This window comes from Cydia fagiglandana, chromosome 5 (genome assembly GCF_963556715.1).
Source record: "Cydia fagiglandana chromosome 5, ilCydFagi1.1, whole genome shotgun sequence".
NCBI classification, from domain to species: Eukaryota; Metazoa; Arthropoda; class Insecta; order Lepidoptera; family Tortricidae; genus Cydia; species Cydia fagiglandana.
Window position 1 is genome coordinate 3,528,258 of NC_085936.1, and position 21,431 is coordinate 3,549,688.

Consider the following 21,431-nt stretch of genomic DNA (forward strand, 5'->3'; position numbering starts at 1 on the left):
TTAATATGGGACCAACCCCGAAATCGCGAAAAAAAATGTATGCTCCCATAGAAAACGGACCAGCCAAAATGTATGAAACAGCCAAATTTTTCTTCGCGATTTCGGGGTTGCACGTTGGCAACGGGAATACACTTTTATTTTTGCCACCCTGTATAGTGCTTTTTAAAACACGTAACAATAGTAACCTAATCAATCAGTACTACAAGTACCATTGCGGCTGAGTGCCAGATACAGCGTAGTCGCATTTTTTGTCTTCAGTCCGACTCAGGCATGAAGCTAAAGGCACGCCTCTTCGGGACGCTTCGGGCCTTCGGCCTTATGCGGATATCGGCCTAGGGCCTTCGCAATAGCTGTCTACATCACGTTTCACTTAAACCATTGTGGCTGTGTCCCTAAAAAAACGTAACTGCATTTTTGTTCTTAAATTCGACTCACGCTTGACTCTAGATTTCTAATAGGTTTTCCTGTCATCTTTAGGTAAAGGACTATTTTGTGTATTTTTTTTCAGAATTTTAGACCCAGTAGTTTCGGAGATAGAGGGGGGGGAATGGTAATTTTTTGTATATTTTCTTGAATAACTTCTAAACTTTTTATTGTAAATTTATAAGAAAAATATATTTGAGATTCTCACAATGAGCTCTTTCGTTTGATATGTAACACGATACTGTTTTCAAAACTTTGTTTTTTAATTTTATCGTTTACCCCCCAAAAGTAGCCCCTATGTTTAAAATTCATTTGTTGACGCTACATATCCGTCTTTGGGTCACAGAGTTCCATATGTGTACCAAATTTCAACTTAATTGGTCCGGTAGTTTTGGAGCAAATTGGCTGTGACAGACGGACAGACGGACAGACAGACGCACGAGAGTGATCCTATAAGGGTTCCGTTTTTTCCTTTTGAGGTACGGAACCCTAAAAAATAGAAAATATACAACAGTTTTTGTCAATTATGCTGTAGTTTTGTTTTTATCGTCGTAAAGTCGGCTTTTCTAATTAAAGTCAGGCGCAGATGTGAATGAGGGAGCCAACTGAGGGAGGCTGACTACTGTCTAGTACAGTACACACAAGAAACAGTAAGTATCTTACGTAGTTACTAGTTAACAAGCGTAGTGTGACATATAACTGTGATATTAAGGTGCGAGACGTGGGTGACGTCATTACCAAAATTAAATTAAAATAAATATGGCGAGACATGTTGCCAGGTAGGACGTGATAATATATGATGGCACGTGAACTAAAATATTGACGGCTCGGATGGAAAAAGCGTCTGGCGTCTGTAAGCTCGTTGAGTGGACCACATTCGGAAGATTACGGGGCGCTTCTGGATGTGATTAGCCCGGGGGTTTTTGGGGTACACGAAGAGAGATCTATACTCAGCAATGGGTAACAGGAGACTAAAATGATGATGATGTGACCCACGTCAGGGGTGCGATACTCCTGACTTCGGTCAAACAAGGCTCCGCCCGGCTCAGCATTGCTCCGAGCAATTATTAGGGTTGGCACCACTTGACTTCCTTTTGCGTGCACGACCACAGATAAGATAATCACTTGATTTTTGACAACCCTAAATAGCCGAAAGGGATAGTGCCATATATTAGAAAGGGACAGTATGATTTGTCCCTGAACCGCTGTCAAACTTCGTTTTTGTAGGAAGTTTCCTTTCTGTACGGTAGTACTATTAATTATTTTGTGCCCACGTGTCACGACGACAAGTTAACAAACCGCCATATTTAAATTGTCTCTGAATGATGAATTGACTAGTAACTTTTGTTTACATAGTTAGCAAGTTCCATAGAATGACACTTTAGGTACAAATATTCGGCAATTTTAATTCTCTCATCATCATCATCATAATTTAAGAGCATGGCTCTTGTCGGTGGAGTATGCGCCAGTTTTCGCGGTCCTCGGCCAGGTTCTTTAGGTCCCTGTAAGACACGACATTTGCTTTTACTTTTAGTTGTTGTGTATAGTTTGCTCGTGGTTTTCCTCTTCCTCTCCTAGCTTCTATTTTGCCTTCTAATATAGTTTTAAAGAAAGTGTCGTGTCTTATCAAGTAACCTATCATTTTGCCTCGTCGTCACAGAATAAATAATAGTACTAGGTACAGAAGACTCACTCTCTAACAAAACGCGTCTGTCACGATCAGCAGATATGGCCGCTAGGTAGCGACAGCGCCACGCGCGGCTTATGGCAAACCCCAAAATTGGGGTCGAACGGATGTAATTTTAGCTACCTGTAACAAAGCGACGAAATCGCGGAGTAAGCCACGCCTGTTATCGCCGTCTTTAATTCTCTACACCTACTGCTTTAACAAACCCTGTGTTACACGGTTGCAGACGCACAACTGAATTATCTAAAACTTTTAATTGTCCCGCTCGCCTTACCTTCATTAAAATTCGCGTCCGTAAGGTGTTTTGTTTGCGCACAAAAACTTAACTTCTCTTTCTTACCTTAAAACGGCGTATGAGTATGTTAAAGCATTAGACAAAGGCCATTGTAGTTTTGAAAGCTTGTGCTTGGGACCATAGAGAAATATAAGTACGAAAGAGTTGCATTTTCGCTTTCCTTTATGTCACATTTTGGTAAGAAAACTGGGCTATAACCGCGAAAATCGAAGTACGCAAATTGCGGGAATTTTTCTCTGTCACTCTAATTACGCCTTCTTTGGAGTAAAAGAGAAAGATCACCGCAATTTGCGAATTTCGGTTTTCGCGGTAGCCGCTCTGATGTGTGGAGTACATCAATTTTCTTACCAAAATGCTAGTTATTTCGTTGTCGTCATTTAGCGGCAAGTAGAGGAATTTATCAGTACTGCTAGTGAACAATAGATGTCGCGGCGAGTGAAAAATCTAATGCTCATTTTTCAGCTAATATTATAACCGGATTAGCTGAAACTCTATTTTCAACTCCTATAATATGAATTGTAAATTGTTTTAGGAGCATTCCACGGGCTGTCCCGTACAAACGCATTTTATTTTCTGTGTTGCGACTTTTTTCTCGGCATTTAAAGCGGGCGATTATTTTTCTGTGCATATTTTTGACCATTTGTCATAGAAAAGGAAACTCTTATAGCTTTAAATCTTCAGAAACTTCGCGTTTGTACGGGACAACGGTAGACAATTTCATGGAATGCTCCTTTAGCAGTACTTTTTTCGTCAGTAGCGACACTTGTGACATCTGGTGGCGAGTAGCGGTACTGATAGTTCCACTACTTGACGCTTGATGTCGACTGACGAAATAACTCGAGTTTTGGCACGAAAACTGATGTATGGAGTTACCACTCTTTACTTAAATTTCTCTATGCTTGGGACTATGATATGAAAACTGCTGCTTCGTTGTTAATTAATTAGAAAGCGCTGTGTTCTTGAAGTTTTGTTTATAAAATAGGAAAGATGATTTCGTGAGTTGGGAGTGAAAAGGCATCTAAGAAGTTTATGAATTTGTTGTACAACTTACAATTCGTTACCTTTATAACCTTAAATTTTACACCCACGTAAACAGTCAAGCTGCCGTATTCGAACTTCAAGATATTCACAAGAGACGACACGTAATAGATCCATTCTAGATACGTTATAGTTTAGATATCAACTAGTTCTCTTTTGCAGCGGAATTAGGGCAACCAATCGGCCGTATTCGAATTTCAAAATATTCACAAGAGACGACACCTGAAATGAAGGCCGCAAAAATATCTGACACGATCTTATTTGAAGGGTCATAAGAGCGTGTCACATATTTTTGCGGCCTTCGAAGAGTAACATATTATTGCAGGTGACTGTACTACATCCATTCTAGATACGTTATAGTTTAGATATCAACTAGTTCTCTTTTGCAGCGCAATTCGGGCAACCAATGTCACTTTTACGTTAGATAGCGTAAGATATCTATTAGATGTGAATTGGATCTCTAAGTCATATCCTGTGGAAATCGTTCAAGAGTATCTCCAGAATCGCGCAAATGTCAAATTTGACAGGTTAGATCTTAAACATATCGTTATCGTATCTTGGTGATCTCTAAAAGATATCAAATAGATGTCTATTTCAAAATCCAAATCAGGCCCAAGCACGAATTTTCCAAAAAAAATGAGTAAGTACAAACATTTTACGTGATAGGTGCAGAGGTGCAACATAATTATAAAAAACCGGGCAAGTGCGAGTCGGACTCGACCACCGAGGGTTCCGTACTTTTTAGTATTTGTTGTTATAGCGGCAACAGAAATACATCATCTGTGAAAATTTCAACTGTCTATCACGGTTCGTGAGATACAGCCTGGTGACAGACGGATGGACAGCGGAGTCTTAGTAATAGGGTCCCGTTTTACCCTTTTGGTACGGAACCCTAAACATGAACTCCATATAATATAATTGAATTGTAAACAGAAAAATTGAACACTTTACTACATTACCGTAAAAATTATCGATAAAATCCTCCAAACGTGTCCCAGCTTATTTCCTTCCACACGTAAGCCTGTCGTCGCTTCACAGACCATACGACCCAATTCGAACAATGCTTATAAGATATTACAGCGATACGATACCGATCTGTCAGTATCAAAAGTGACGTTTCGTGACGATGTAATGTCACCTTTGACACCGAGAGCTCGGTATCGTATCGCTGTGACATCTTATTAAGCATTGTTCGAACTGGGCCGTTAATGTGCGCACAATAATTCATTTGTTACTGAATTATTGAATAAATCTCCGGTAATGGACCTTTTTTGTCAAATGGATTTGTTTTCGACGCTTCCTGCTATTACGGGGGCGGGCCAGGAAAAAGATGGTTTAAAATCGAATTAAAGGAGTGTTTTTAGGGTTCCGTACCCAATAGGTAAAACGGGACCCTATTACTAAGACTCTGCTGTCTGTCCGTCCGTCCGTCCATTCGTCCGTCTGTCACCAGGCTGTATTTCACGAACCGCGATAGCTAGACAGTTGAAATTTTCACAGATGATGTATTTCTATTGCCGCTATAACAACAAATACTAAAAACAGAATAAAATAAAGATTTAAGTGGGGCTCCCATACAACAAACGTGATTTTTGACCGAAGTTAAGCAACGTCGGGCGAGGTCAGTACTTGGACACGGATGGGTGACCGTTTTTTTTTTTTGCCTTTTTTTTGCATTATGGTACGGAACCCTTCGTGCGCGACTCCGACTCGCACTTGCCCGGTTTTTTCAAATTAGGATACATTAGTGAGGGGGAGTGGGTTATATGGATCACACGCGATCCCTTTTAACTTTGTCTCTTTTGTTTACTAATTAAAGCTTGGTGAGATGACCCAATTGTTTCAGGAATTCAATCATCTATTATTATGCTTAGAAATAAATTAAAAGTGGTAATATTTTCTGACTTGGGTGAGACTTGAACTCGTGATCTCTGGGCCATTATCTTGCTTCAGTTCTAGTTCAGGTGCCATATCATACCATTTGCGGATAGTGTTGGTGGATTTGGCCAAAAACTTTTAATTTATTTAAATAATAATTGTAGTAGTAGTAGTAAACTCTTTATTGTACAAGAAGACATTAAAAATAACATACAATTAGTAAGAAGTACAAAGGCGAACTTATCCCTTTGAGGGATCTCTATAATTGTGTGTAGTTCTTGTAAGGATTTTTTTTTAATTTATGTAATTATACTTGAATTCTTAATGAATAAGTATGTATTATGAATAATTGTCCTAGTATATAAGCGACTTGGTTTTTATTGACTGTAATGCTTATATATTTTGTAAATAAACAACAAACAATAACGCGACCAATTAGGTTCTAATTTATTACAAACCTATACATATACTGCAAAATAGACAGCGTACTAAAGGTACTGATTTTAATGTAAGATTAGCTACCTGATAGGGAATGCAAATCGGTTATTTTTTGTATGGAAATAACCGCGGTTTCGGTTAATAACCGATGATTTCCATACAAAAAATAACTGAAAATAACCGATTTGCATTCCCTAATTGGAACTTTAACTTCAAAAATTTTGATTCAAAGATTTTTTTTTTCGTAAAATTTGTTTAGCTTACAGCTGATAACATGGCCCATCTTTTCAGTCTACATCTTATAATTCAGGCTTCCTTTTCATTCTTAATAAGGCTGGCGGATAATGACCTGACTGAGATTGACATCGGAGAATTTTTGGGTCTTCGAGTTTAAATTACTGACAATGGAAATTCGGAGAAAGGCAACTTGAATGGCTTTCAGTGAAATATTTTTGTTCTTTTACAGTCGGTTCGGATAATTGCCTCTAAGAAAGATATTTTTTGAAAAATAATAAAACTAATAGTTTGTCAATACAATAAAAAGCTTCAAATATTTCGGGCATGTTAAATATAACAAGAACGGGATACTAACGTATTTTAAAACACAAACATGAAACATGTCAAGCGTCTTTCGACATAGGGCCCGATTCGGATTTTGAAATAGACATCTATTAGACATCACCAAGATACGATAACGAGATCTTGATGCCAAACGCCAGCTCCGAAAAACTCGGCCCAAGCCCTCCTATAACTATACATACAACGCATCTGGACGGCTCTACTGTGTTTTGTGCTTCCGGACTTTCAAAACCAAATTTGGATTTGCAAGTCAGGTGCGCGCCCATGCGCGCAATAGTTAAGTAAACCCATTTTGATTAGCAGGTAATAATCATACTTAAATTAATAAATAGAAAAAAAAAACTTGACAGGATGTCGCCGTCGACGGATACGTCTGGCAGGACATCATCATTACCCACTTACCCCCTTATTCATAAACGTTCACTGAAGTTAACAGGTCGATAATAATCGTTTGTCCCTTTCCATCATACCAATACGTCGGAAAGGGACAAACGATTATTATCAGCTTGTCAACTTTAGTAAACGTTTATGAATAAGGGGTGAATAGTTAGCGAAAAACGCGTCCGAAGAGAACCCTCCTAGCAGATCGCTAGCTATCATCATCATCCTCCTCGCGTTGTCCCAGCATTTTGCCACTTCTCATGGGGGCCTGGGGTCCGTTTGGCAACTAATCCCGAGAATTGGCGTAGGCACTAGTTTCTACGAAAGCTACTGCCACCTGACCTTCCAACCCAGAGGGCAAATTAGACCTTATTTTGATTAGTCCGGTTTCCTCACGATGTGTTCCTTCACCGAAAAGCGACTGGTAAATATCAAATGATATTTCGTACATAAGTTCCTATGTAAGAAGGAGGCCTATGTTCAGCAGTGGACGTCTTATGGCTGAGATGATGATGATGAAGTTCCGAAAAACTCATTGTTAGGATCGCTGGCAGTGAATGTGTTAATAAAATAGCATAAAGTACACATTAATGCTATTATATTACATTAAAGGGTACCGGCAGAGCTAGAATATTTACTAAGCAGACACCTCCTAATAAGCAATTGAGAAAACAATCTCCCGACGATAGCGATCTCTTTATGAGCTCTCGGGATATAAATTAAGAAGGGAATAATAGCAGGATCCGACAGCTTACTAACAATAAGCTATTAGTCTTAATTCAAATGATACTTAAGGAAAGGGTTATGATACCTATATTGAAAGAGTTGTGAAAAAGTGTGTGTGTGTGTCAGCTCTGACATACAACTGGAGTTTACTCCTTACGAAAGATTAATAATACATTATACAATTTAAACTCGAAATAGATCAATCAGTCAACCGGGCAAGGCTAAATAAAATAAAAGCACACTTAAATGGCGTATTGTATTCAAAATGCAAAACCTAAAGAATGTGATAAACTGTTTAGATGACAACGGTTTCACTTGAATTTTTTGTCGCTATTGGCGACATGTTTCGGGCCCGTCAGGGGTCCTTCCTCAGGCTCAAGTGCTCGCGCACTTTGTACACTGAGCGCGCCGCCCAACTCGAGTGAAACCGTTGTCGTCTAAACAGCTGAAAACAAATGTCTCACGTAAGTTTAATCAAAATCAAAATATACTTTATTCATGTAGGCCTAGCAACAAGCTCTTATGATAATTTTGAATGAGACAGGCCTAAGTAAGGGTTCATATAATTTAACAAGACGGATTGTGGTCGGATACACGCCTTCGTAATACTGATCCAATATGCTATACCATTAAGTGTAGCAAGCAGCTAATCTGCCCAGCGCTGCGCTGAAACGGTATTAATATTACCTCTAGGTGTCTGTATAAATTAATCCGAGCACCGGCGCCGACAATAACCGGGTGGAGTTAAACTTCACTGTTTTGTGACGTAATCAGAGATAGGTGACTGTGGATATGTTTTCATAATTATTAGTAATAAGAATACAACACCTGACCATACAGATCACCCGAGGCAGAGGCAAACCAAAAATGAGATGGCGAAACGACCTGGACTCATTTTGTGGCGACTGGCGGGAGCATGTACAGAGCCGTGACGAGTGGCGAAATACAGGGGAGCCCTTTGTCCAGCAGTGGGACACAATATAGGCTATTAAAAAAAATACAACATATATACCTTCGCTTGAAAAAGAAAACGATGGTTAGAAACACATTAAAAACATTAAGTTCCAGCCACCCTTACCTCACTTGACGGTTTTCAACGTAGACGTGTTATTAGATTACTAGTCAAATCAGTTTCTGTTTTCGAACTGCCAAACGATTTTGCTACTATGGAATTTATATGAAACACTATTGTGGACGACGCACCTTTTTATACGTTTACTTTTTATAATTTTATTGTATTTTTGAATTCCTTTGTTCTTATAATTTTATGTTCTTTTTGACACCATATTTCTGTTCAGTCTTCTCTTAGGATTCATGTAATAAAGTACTATCTTGAACCAGTGCGCCTTTATCATTTTCATTGTGATCCTTCGTGGATTTAAAAGTGATAGTCTGATAGTGAAACATGAATCAACATTAAGTGCAAGCTGTATTATTATTGGTAAATATGGTCGTCACACGATCGGTGAAAGCGGGTAAGGATGGTAATGAAGGTAAGACCGTTGCGGAGAGTGAGGCTGGGCCGTCAACCGTGCCCTCAACCCCTCTTGTCGACCCGACAACCGCACCACCGGCGCCTTCACAATCCCGTCCCGTAAGTATGTCATCTCGCTCTTCATCCACGGTAGTGGCCAGGAGGTTGGCGGCTGAAGCGCAGCACGCGCGTCGCCTCGTCGAGCTAGAGACGCAACAAATACGCCGCCGCCGTGAGCGTGAGCGCGAGGCTGCTGAAGCGGCCGAGCTAGATGCACGCCGGCTGGCCGATTTGGAACGAGTGACCGCCGACCTAGAGTTAAAAGCGGAAATCGCCGCCATCGACGTAGACGCGAGTCGTCATAGCTCTAGGAGCAGCCATATTAATATAGACCAATGGCTCAGTAAGTCTGAAGCTGCTTTTAACCATGAAGAAACATTAACGAACAATGATTTTTTCAGGGATCTGGAAGCTAAAGCCCCTCGCGCGCATGTCGTGTCCCCTGTGCGGACTGTGACTGTGCGCCGCGACTGTGGTGCCGCGATAACGGCGGCTCCTCTCGAACGCCGCGACTGTGGTGTCGCGATGTCAGCGGTCATTCCTGAACGCCGCGACTATGGTGCTGCGATGACTGCGGCCCATCCCGAGCGGCCCGAGAGCGGAGAAGTTCCACAGTTGGTTAGGAGTCTGGGTGTTTTAGTTGACAGTGTAAATAAAGGCATTAGCCACGCTATCAATCGTGTTCCTTTACCCAGTTTCGATGGCAGGTCGCATTTAGATTGGCTTAGTTTGAAAAAAGCCTTTGAAAACACACAAGGTTCCTACACAGCCGCGAATAATCTGTCAAGACTGAATACTGCGCTAACGGGCGCGGCGCGCGAGGCAGTCGCCGCGCTGCTTGTGTCTGCGCGCGACCCCGGCGTCGTGGTGCGCGCTCTCGACGCGCGCTTCGGCCGCCCCGAGATGGTGGTGGCGCACGAAGTAGCTGCGGTGCGCGCATTGCCGCGCGTGAGCGCTGAAGGTAAGGATTTAGCTGTGTTTGCCAGTCGAGTTCGCAACTGTGTCGAAATAATACGTTTATTGGGTCATACGGAATATCTGGCCTCGCCTGAACTATTTCAGGCCTTAATTACTAAAATATCTCCACTGTTGCGAGCTAAATGGCTAGACTATGCCGTTCGTTATGAGGCTACCGGTCTGTCAAAGCTAGAAAACCTAGCTGGTTTCCTCGCTAACGAAGTCGACCTGCAGTCTCGGTTCGGCATAATACCTGAGCCGACTACTGCGTCACAAGCGGTAGATAGTAGGCGGGCCAGGGATAGTGTGCACGTTGCCGCTGAAAATCATTCTGTGAATTCAAATTCTACATCGCGAAATAACGCTAAATTGAATTCATCGGCGACTGCACCTAAAATTAAATCATGCGTCGTGTGTGAAAAATCGCATGATTTAATTCAATGTGACAAATTTAAGTCAATGTCTGTCGATGACAGATGGAATTTGATTAAAAAGAAAAGAGTCTGTCATCGATGTCTCAAAGTAGGTTGGCATAGGTTTAATTTTTGTAAAGCAAAGAAAGTTTGTGACGTTGAAGGATGTACGTTCCGTCACCACGTATTACTGCACAACCCGAATTACGAGCGTTCCGCAGCTGCGCATTTTGAGGTGGAAGATGATGAGCCGGTAGCGGGAACTTCTGGCACTGCACCGCGATCTTCTGCTGACAACGCCGCGGCATCTACTGTTGTGAGCGACTCCGCGTGTGATGTCGAATCAAAGGAGATTCTGACCCACACATCGACATCGGTTGCCACGGGATCTCCAGCTCAGACGTTGCCTGCTCGCCCGCTTTTGAAGATCGTAGCCGTAACCGTGTCCGGCCCGTTAGGTTCCGTGAATACGTACGCTATGTTAGACGACGGGGCCACAGGTTCGTTTATTGAGCAAGATATCGCCGCGCAAATAGGTGCCTGTGGACCCGAGCGACGCATGAGGTTAGACTGTGTCGGCGGGTTAGGAAAGCATACGTCTGTGCAATATGTCGATTTCCAAATGAAAGGTCGCCATGGTAAGGATACGCACTATATTAGCAAAGCGCGGGCTATGAAACTCAAACCCCCGACAGGTCGAGCGTACTTAAATTTCCTCACCTTGCAGACATCGCGGATGAGTTTTGTTATGGAAACATTCAGCCGTCGATTATAGTCGGTCTCGATAACTGGCACCTCACTATTCCCAGAGCTATACGCGAGGGCACTAGGGCAGAACCAGTCGCGATTAACACCGCGTTAGGTTGGGTCCTATTCGCCTTTGGTTGCAGTAAAACCGCTCCTGCCGAAACTGTCAACCACGCTATAGTGAGCGAGCCCGCGGCCGCGGATGTCAGCGATCGCGCAGTTTTAGAGCAGTTGATTCGCGAGCAATATAGTTTAGACTCAATCGGCATTTCGAAACACGAAGCGCGCAGCGTTGATGATGATCGCGCTATCCAAATTCTCGAACGTACTGCGCGTCACCTGCCTAACGGGCATTTTGAAGTCGGTTTACTTTGGAAATCGGACAATTTATCTGTGCCTGATAATCGCAAGCTTGCCTTATCTAGGTTTCTTGGTCTCGAGAAAAAGATGGCCCGTGATTTTCAGTATGCAGAGCGTTACCGTGAAAACATACACGACATGTTTCGGAAAGGTTATGCTGAACTGTGCACCGAAGAGCCTAGCGCCAAGTCGCCCGTTTGGATTTTGCCACATTTCGGCGTAACCAATCCAAACAAACCGAACAAATTAAGAGTCGTGCACGATGCTGCTGCTAAAAGTCACGGTGTTTCGCTAAATTCACTTCTATTAACCGGCCCAGATTTGTTGCAGCCCCTGCTCGGAATCTTATTGCGATTTAGAGAGGGAAAAATTGCCCTGACTGGTGATATTCGCGAGATGTTTCCTCAAGTTAAGATCCGAGCAGAGGATCGCGACGCTCAGAGGTTTTTGTGGCGCGACTCGCCCAAAGACCCTATCATGACATACCGTATGTCGTCTATGATTTTCGGTGCCGCTCCCAGCCCTTTCACTGCCATTTATATAAAAAACAAGAACGCAGTGGAATGGCAGGAGCGCTTTCCAGACGCAGCTCAAGCCATCATAGCTGACCACTATATGGATGACTGTATAGTTAGCTTAAATTGTGTTGACAAGGCCGCAAAACTTGCCGCCGAGATCACCAACATCCATAAACATGCTGGCTTTGAGATGCGTTCTTGGACTTCAAACAATCCCTCTGCGCTGCGTCTACTGCCCAAAGAGAGCTTGGCTGAAGTCTCAGTAGCTAGAAATGACGTAGATGTTGATCTTGGACGCCTCACTGCTCCTGTGCGCACACTGGGACTTATTTGGCAACCCGTTTCTGATAAGATTGGGTTTAATATCGGAATAAAAGGAGAACGTTCGTTGCCGAATAGGCTCACTAAGCGCGAAGTGTTAGCTCACGTTATGCGGGTTTTCGATCCACTCGGTATCCTGGCGCCAGTTGTGATTACGGGTCGCATCATGTTCCAAAATGCGTGGCGTAAGGGGATCGATTGGGACGAGGAGCTGTCGCAAAGTGACAGTGCAGCATGGAGACTCTGGTTTGACGATTTAATCGCAATTTCTGGTTTACAGATTCCACGCTGTTACTTACTTAGCGAATTAAAAATTGATAAGTGCGAGCTTCATTTGTTTTGTGACGCGAGCGAGTCTGCTTTCGCTGCGGTTGCATATTGGCGGTTCGTCTTAGAAAATGGTGAAGTGAAGCTGGCTCTTATATGCAGCAAAGTCCGCGTAGCTCCTTTAAAACAAATCTCCATAAATCGCTTAGAGCTCCAAGGAGCGTTGATCGCAGCCCGTCTCGCTTCTACGATTTGCGAAGCACACCGTTTCAAGCCTATAAATCGCGTATTCTGGTGCGATTCTATGACCGTTTTGGGGTGGCTTCGAAGCGAGGCGCGCTTATTTAAACCATTTGTTTCTCACAGAGTAGCCGAGATTATGGAAATAACCGACGTAAAAGAATGGCGATGGGTGCCAAGTCAACTCAACGTAGCTGATGATGCTACACGCATCAAGCGAGTGACGTTATCTCCAGAATCGCGCTGGATTTCGGGTCCTGAATTTTTGCTCTCTTCGGAGTGGCCCAGCGAGCCCAATTCACCTGAATATCCAGGCATGGAAGAAGAGAGCAAACGTGCAGCGTGTCCTGATTTAGTTCATCTCATTAGTGACGTTGAAAGGCACGAGCCAGTCTCAGCCGATCCTAAACGGTTCAGTTCTTGGGTGAGGCTGGTACGCGCAACAGCCATAGCTCATAAGTATTTGACGTTACTTAGAATCCGTTGCCTAGCTAGAAGGGGTCTAGGTGTAAACAATTTAATTCGCTTAGAGGGGGGCTTGTGTAGTTTTGTGTTTCAGCCAGCCAACCAATGGCAACAGTTCGCTGCTCCGCGCTCTGTGTGCGAATCTGCCGCGGGCCTGACCGCCACAGATCTTCGCCTGGCCGAAGTTCACATCCTGCGCCAGTCACAGTTGAACACATTCCCAGACGAGATGGCCAGCCTACACAGCCATCCCGCACAGCTTATGCCACGCACCAGCCGTTTATCCAAGCTATCAGTGACCATCGGAGACGACAAACTTATGCGTTTGTCTGGCCGTATAAGGGCAGCGTCGCAAGTACGGGATGAGATGAAAAACCCCATTGTGCTTGATGGCAAAGACCTAGCTGTGCGCCTACTTGTTCAGAACCACCATCGCAGGGCTGCCCACGGCAATACGGAGACCGTGGTAAACGAGCTGCGACAAGAATACCACCTATTGTCGCTAAGAAGTACCGTCCGCAATATCACTTATAACTGCTTATTTTGCCGAATACGCCGGGCCAAGCAGTTTCAACCCGTGACGGGAGACTTACCGGAAGCACGCCTTGGACACCACAGACGGCCGTTTACGTTCACAGGGCTGGACTACTTCGGCCCAATACAAGTTACCGTTGGCCGAAGACGAGAAAAAAGATATGTCGCCCTGTACACTTGCCTTGTGGTACGCGCAGTCCACTTAGAAATCGTAGACAGTCTCACAACCGACTCTGCGATCATGAGCCTCCGCAGATTCACTGCTCGAAGAGGGACCCCATCCGAGCTGTGGTCGGACAATGGAACTGCTTTTGTGGGTGCCAGCCGGGAGCTTCGACGCTTATACGACGACGCTACGTCCCAGTTCGCTGCCGCGCAGAGAATCAACTGGCGTTTCATCCCACCGGCGGCGCCGTTTATGGGTGGCTGCTGGGAGAGGCTTGTGAAGAGCGTGAAAACTGCACTCAAGGTGACTCTCACTGAGCGAGCCCCAACTGACGAGGTGCTACGTACACTTTTGGCTGAGGCGGAGGCCTTGGTAAATTCGCGGCCACTAACTCATGTTTCCGTTGACCCTCAGAGTGAGGAATCACTAACACCCATGCATTTTTTGTTGGGTTCGTCTTCGGGACGCCCACTTCCAGTCACATCATCAGAAACGGACCTCCTATCACGAACCAGCTGGCGTAAGGCTGTCGGATTATCAGAGCATTTTTGGCGCCGCTGGTTAAAAGAATATCTTCCGACGTTAACACCCAGACGTGGTCGAGGTGAGGTTCCCCAATTAGCAGTCGGAGACTTGGTGCTCATTGCGGACGGTAATTCTCCGAGAGGTTCCTGGCCCCGTGGACGCATTACTGCTGTCTTCCCAGGCCCTGATGGCATCATAAGAGTTGCGGATGTGCACAGCCTTGGAGGTGTTATGCGGCGGCCCCTGAAGAAGCTGATCAAGCTCCCCCTTTAATAAAAAAGGGGGGAATGTGGACGACGCACCTTTTTATACGTTTACTTTTTATAATTTTATTGTATTTTTGAATTCCTTTGTTCTTATAATTTTATGTTCTTTTTGACACCATATTTCTGTTCAGTCTTCTCTTAGGATTCATGTAATAAAGTACTATCTTGAACCAGTGCGCCTTTATCATTTTCAACTATTATATGACGTCACGATCAAATTACTTACTCTTTATAGTTTTAAACGGGTTTTAAAATAGAAATTGTGTCTAAAAATAACTTCTGTCTACGTTTTCCTATTAATCTTCTGGTGCTTTATTTCATGCATCGTGTCGTGTATAATAAATTATTTTAAATACAGTCAATTACCCTATTCTGAGACTGAGAATTTGAAAAGAAGACAGTCCTATCACGGCCAATTACGTCACGCAGTGATGTTTTTAACCTGAAAAACAATATTTTATAGGGACAGAAGAAAGCCAAAAATAGTAGTTATATAGATTAAAGGGCAAAATCCACACTAGTCTGTCTTACGTAACCCAAGGTATTCTGTTAATTTGTTGACCGTCTCCTTAATATCAGGCATAAACATCAAATATCTAAGGCCCATGGGCCGTGAAATGAAGCCATAACTTGCTATAACGACATAGCCCCATTACGTTTAAACACTGCTATTATGTAGATCGATTTTTGTAGTCAATTAAGTTTAGAACCAATTTTCGAGATTATCAGGAAAAATTTGGGGATTATAAGACATATAAAATACCGGGAAAGTCGCTCTTAATCATAATTAATCTTTCCGTTTTATATAATGACTCATTTATATCCTATTACTTCAATGTTAAAATTTTGTTAGCAGATAAGTGATTTTAGATGAAAAGAAAAATAATATTTGTACCTACATCTTTTAAAAACTATTGTAACACGGCTGTTTTGAAAGGGGGTAAAATAAATGAATGGAAAGCTCCGGCTTGTCAAAAATAAAAACAGCCATGTTAACAAAATAAAATTAAATAAAATAAACTAAATGGAAACCTTGCTGTAGGAAAGCTAGGAGGAGAAACAATTAAACAAATTTAAATCTAACAAACTTTATTAACCTAAAGTTATAGTGTAAAAGCTCAGTGGTATAGCTGGGTCGCTTCACAGGTTCATGTCATAAGGTTTACACCAATTAATTAATTACTAAAGACTAAATTTCGAAATACCTAAGTTTTATGCACCAGAACTTTCAAAACTTTAAATTAAAATAACTATTGCTCTAAATCACATTTTAAATTTGTAGCCGAGCGCAGACGCAATTTAAAAATTAAAGATGCATCAGACCGACCTCAAAAACTGCTACCGGACCTGGAGCGGCGGGGAGTGACCTCGCCTATCCCCGGGAAGCTGACTGCTAACCTGGTTGCAGCCGGCCAGTGCAGATGACGTGGGACAGATCCCACAGCATCATTTTAAAACTTCAAATTCGAAACATCTTGAAACTTCTATAAACATCAAAAGCTTCTAGAAACATCTAGAAACATCCCGGCTCCTGCAAAGCGAGAAAAGGATATATTAGCCGATGTCCTTTATGGCCGCTAGAGAAAAAATGAAACAATTGGAAATTTAGCTCACCGCACTGGAAGCTGTTAGGACTTCTGGCGGAGCGCTCCCTTCCCTCGAGCAGGAGTCAACTCTGTAAAGAACCAAAACTTGGTTAAGAACAAACCCACAATGTTTCGCGCCATTTTGGAATTGATCACAACTAAATTCCATTTATACTTACTCAGTGGAACACACCGAAGGACTCGAACTGCTTCCACCATTTTGACCACCATGTGGAATGTGTGGTCTTATCACAAAATAGGGCTCATGCGAGCGTGCGTCCCCGGAGGGGTCCACACATCAAAAGTGCATGTCACCTCAGAATGACCTTCTCATATGTTGAGAACAAAAGGCAAAAAAACAAAAGTAGGGTGCCAATCCCCTGAAGACACAAATTCTTCGAAAATTCTGAACTGATTATTTAGACAAATTCACTCATGAGCCTAAGAAATATATTTTTATCATTAAATCTAATAAGGTTTCATTTCAGAGCCACTTTGTAAGTCTGTAATTTATATGTTTTGTTTTACATCAAACTTATTTTCTATCTATAAAAATCATACCTAAATCATACAAAGTTTTCCTGGAGTGACAACATAAATATCTCAAGTTTTAATTATTTTTACTCATATGACAACCCCGACAACAGATAAGCATCAAAAGGTGCATCTGAATGCAACAGATTATGCAAAGAAGTGCAATCAATCGAGTTAGTTTGGGATATTGTTAAAATCGTTGAAATAAGAAAAGGAATTCAACCCAAAAATATTAATTTAAAATCTAAGAAAATGTCTACGTTACAATACCCCCCTCCCCGATTTTAAGGTTCAACGTAGGTGAACCGCTCGCTGTCCTCAGCGACTTTCATCCTAAAACAAAATTTAAAACAAAGTGAAGGCAAGAAAACTAACCTACTCAAACTGACCTAGAAAACCTAGAATGTAAACAAAAAGTCTGACGCAACTTCGAGATTCAAAACATACCAAAAATGCTCAAACGAACCCCCAAAAAATCTTAAAGTAAAATCATACTAACATTAAACAATTTAAAATAACTGCTGTTCTGACCGAACAAAAAAATCTAAATAATAATCTCGAACCCACGTCAGTACCACGGAAGGTGAAAAAAAACTATGCGGCCAACTGCGCTGCACATAGAAAAAAACCTCCGTCTATCTTTCCAACCCGTAAACAAACCGTTGGCCTTCTCAGTACAACGCGATAAAAGCTTGTTGTGCTGAGAAAGCCAAAAACCAACCGCCAGGACCGATGTTCAGCATTCCTAAAAAAAACTCAGCTAGACCGGGCGGAAATCAGACCTATAGTCCACCAAATATAAGCTTCCAACGAAAACCTTTGTTGTAACCCTACCGGTTGAGGACACTAAGGCCTGTCCCAACCCTTCAGGTAGACAACAATCATCAAATCAACCCCAAAAAATCCAAAACGGCCCTTTGAGTTGATGAGGTACACCTGTCCCCCCAACTCTCCGGAATCAAAAACCAAAACAAAAAAATGGTATACCTAACCAAAAACGAGGTATATAGCAGGTGAGTGGTTTGTCGTCCTTGGCGGCACGACGACTGGTACAAGACGAGGGGTCGTGCGTCCAAGGATAACTCCCCTAAACTCTAAAACCATACTAAACTGAAAAAACTACAACCATTTGACTGAGTTGCATTGCGGTAGCAGGCATGAAAAAGGTGGCGGAGACACCGAGTGCCGTTCCAATGCCTTCAAAAATGGCTCATTGGATCGTCAACACGATAAACAAAAGGTACCAAACCAAAAGGGGTACCGCGGTCGATATGTCCAAAAAAGCAAGAACCCAATTTAAAACAGCCCCTCAAAAATGGTAACTGCTGGGTATGAACCCCATACCGACCAAATGCGTAGCCACAAATACGCAAAATTGCACAAAACCGTGCTCGAGTGTGGTAAGCACTCGAAACCTACTACCGAAATCCAAACCTTTGGCTATGTTAAGGACTCGCTCTGACCTTAAAAGTGAGCAAGTTGTTTCGCCCCATTTATACATCACGCACTTTACCATACCGTTCATATCTCATCTGTCGCCCCTACCATACTTCACGCATTACAAATCCCGTTCTTCCATCCCCGCAACAAAATTAGTAGTGAATACAGTCAGTGCTGTTCACCACGTACCGTGCATAAAGTCGTGATTGGATATTTTACCATAATATCCAACACTCCATACGAGACAACCGTGAAACAAAACGTTCTTGTGTAGGCGAGGCCTTGGAAAATACCACCTTCTTGAAAACCTACCAAAACTTGTGTCAAAATTCTAAACATGCCAGCTATGGATGCCAGCCTTATTCGAAATTCCCGCCAATTCTCAAACCGAGATTACAAACTGTATTCTTGGCGAAATAAGGTCTAAATAAAAAAACTACTTCAAATTAATATATCTCATTAAATTTGAGTACTAAAAAACCAAATCTCGTAACGTTATAAACCAAAACTATATTGTATTTAACTAAATAAATATCAATATTTAAACAAATTACAAAATGATTTTCCAAAACGAGCGTTTTTATAAACGCTGAACTCGTTACGAACTTAAGAAAACACTACTAAAGTTTACGCGTTTCCGAACGCACCTTACTCTGTGTCAAAAAAAAACAATTCCATGACTTAACCTTACTTTGCACTTTAAACTAATCTACAAAGAACAAAACTTTGGTTGCAAATACCATTTTAATTTGGAAAACTACCATCTAATATGAAACACAAGTCTTACGTTGTGTGAAGTACCGTTAAAAACTCGAATTACGGTAAATATTAAATACGCCAAATCAGCGACTCAAAACTACACAGAGTTAACCGAAAACTACCAAAAATACAGGTAAAACACTAAATCTTGAGATCAGGAATCATCTTATTTCACACGATTTTCCCTCTCCCTTCAAAATCAACGCTAAATGTCATTTCAAAGTCAAATAAACTAAACTAACCCAAAAAATGTATTGCATACCTCAAAATTTAAGTGAACTTGTTACAGATTACATCAAAACCGTGCTGAATTTGGATATTACCACTACAAAACAAAAGGCATCCAGCCATTTCTACAACTGGACTGCCGGATCACAGGAATTTATAATTTTGAAAATGAAATCATGTCAATTGTTCTGGAACTATAAGCGCTAGCACGCCGAAGAAGAATATCTTCATTCTTTAAGAAGTTAAATGATCATGAAACACCACAAGCATCTCGCCGGACACTACTGCCAGACCAGACTTCCATACTAAACTGTTTCCCCTGCGGCTATGCGGAGATTTCTGAAAAACAAAATGCCGACATCGCTTCCACAGCTCCTTGGACCTAGGATGATCTCCAGATTGGCTTGACCACCCTAAATAAATGTACCTATCCATAAGCTGTGAAATTGAGTGTTGCGTTTCAACTTTATTAAACTAAATATGCTACTGCATTGAAATTTCTGGTGCTTCATGTTTACAAAAACTGTGCTGTGTATAGAAAATAAAATAAAATAATGTTAACATAACTATTGTTTTCCTTAACAAACTTGAAATGTGGTGAAATTATTATGCCTTCCGGCTTAACTGTTAAAACATAAAAAATTACAAAATTCATTATAAAACATTTATGAAAGTGCAGTTCCATCAAATCTATGAAAATCACAAAACAACATTCTACTAAAATTCACATATTTTCCTCCTAAATATGAAATTCTGGACTAAATATAGATTACTACAAGTGATCACAAGTGGCAAAATTGTGTTCTCCTATCTTATGTTACAAAATACAAAATTCTTATTTTTTCATTGAAATTTAAATGTTAAAAGTGAAACCAAACGAAATTCTAGTGTCAAAACTTCAAAATAGTATCCAAATTTACTAAAAATGCAACACGTGTTATTGACATCTGTCAAGTCAGCAAAATTTCATAACCTCTAAATGTATCATACAAAATTCTATGATTTTCGAAAATAATTACATGTAAATGTACAGAAAACAGCATAAATGTGAGCAAATGCCCCAATTATGGTATGCAATACCCAAAAAATCTTTGAAATGTAACAAAATACTCTACAAAAGGTGAGTGAAACAAAATTATTTTCTGGTGCATAAAAATAAGTCTAGACTTTTCCTGCAGCAAGTAATTATTTAGAAACCTGAAAAATTCTTGGGCGCCATTGTAACACGGCTGTTTTGAAAGGGGGTAAAATAAATGAATGGAAAGCTCCGGCTTGTCAAAAATAAAAACAGCCATGTTAACAAAATAAAATTAAATAAAATAAACTAAATGGAAACCTTGCTGTAGGAAAGCTAGGAGGAGAAACAATTAAACAAATTTAAATCTAACAAACTTTATTAACCTAAAGTTATAGTGTAAAAGCTCAGTGGTATAGCTGGGTCGCTTCACAGGTTCATGTCATAAGGTTTACACCAATTAATTAATTACTAAAGACTAAATTTCGAAATACCTAAGTTTTATGCACCAGAACTTTCAAAACTTTAAATTAAAATAACTATTGCTCTAAATCACATTTTAAATTTGTAGCCGAGCGCAGACGCAATTTAAAAATTAAAGATGCATCAGACCGACCTCAAAAACTGCTACCGGACCTGGAGCGGCGGGGAGTGACCTCGCCTATCCCCGGGAAGCTGACTGCTAACCTGGTTGCAGCCGGCCAGTGCAGATGACGTGGGACAGATCCCACAGCATCATTTTAAAACTTCAAATTCGAAACATCTTGAAACTTCTATAAACATCAAAAGCTTCTAGAAACATCTAGAAACATCCCGGCTCCTGCAAAGCGAGAAAAGGATATATTAGCCGATGTCCTTTATGGCCGCTAGAGAAAAAATGAAACAATTGGAAATTTAGCTCACCGCACTGGAAGCTGTTAGGACTTCTGGCGGAGCGCTCCCTTCCCTCGAGCAGGAGTCAACTCTGTAAAGAACCAAAACTTGGTTAAGAACAAACCCACAATGTTTCGCGCCATTTTGGAATTGATCACAACTAAATTCCATTTATACTTACTCAGTGGAACACACCGAAGGACTCGAACTGCTTCCACCATTTTGACCACCATGTGGA

The 21,431-nt window shown here is 41.6% G+C and overlaps 1 long non-coding RNA gene across 1 annotated transcript; it reads left to right on the forward strand.

Moving 5' to 3' along the window:
* Positions 1 to 19,161: 19,161 nt before the first annotated feature.
* Positions 19,162 to 19,871, forward strand: LOC134664266 (uncharacterized). Its single transcript, XR_010098234.1, has 2 exons — positions 19,162 to 19,210; positions 19,367 to 19,871. It is a non-coding gene; the product is annotated as an uncharacterized LOC134664266 (long non-coding RNA).
* Positions 19,872 to 21,431: the final 1,560 nt, after the last annotated feature.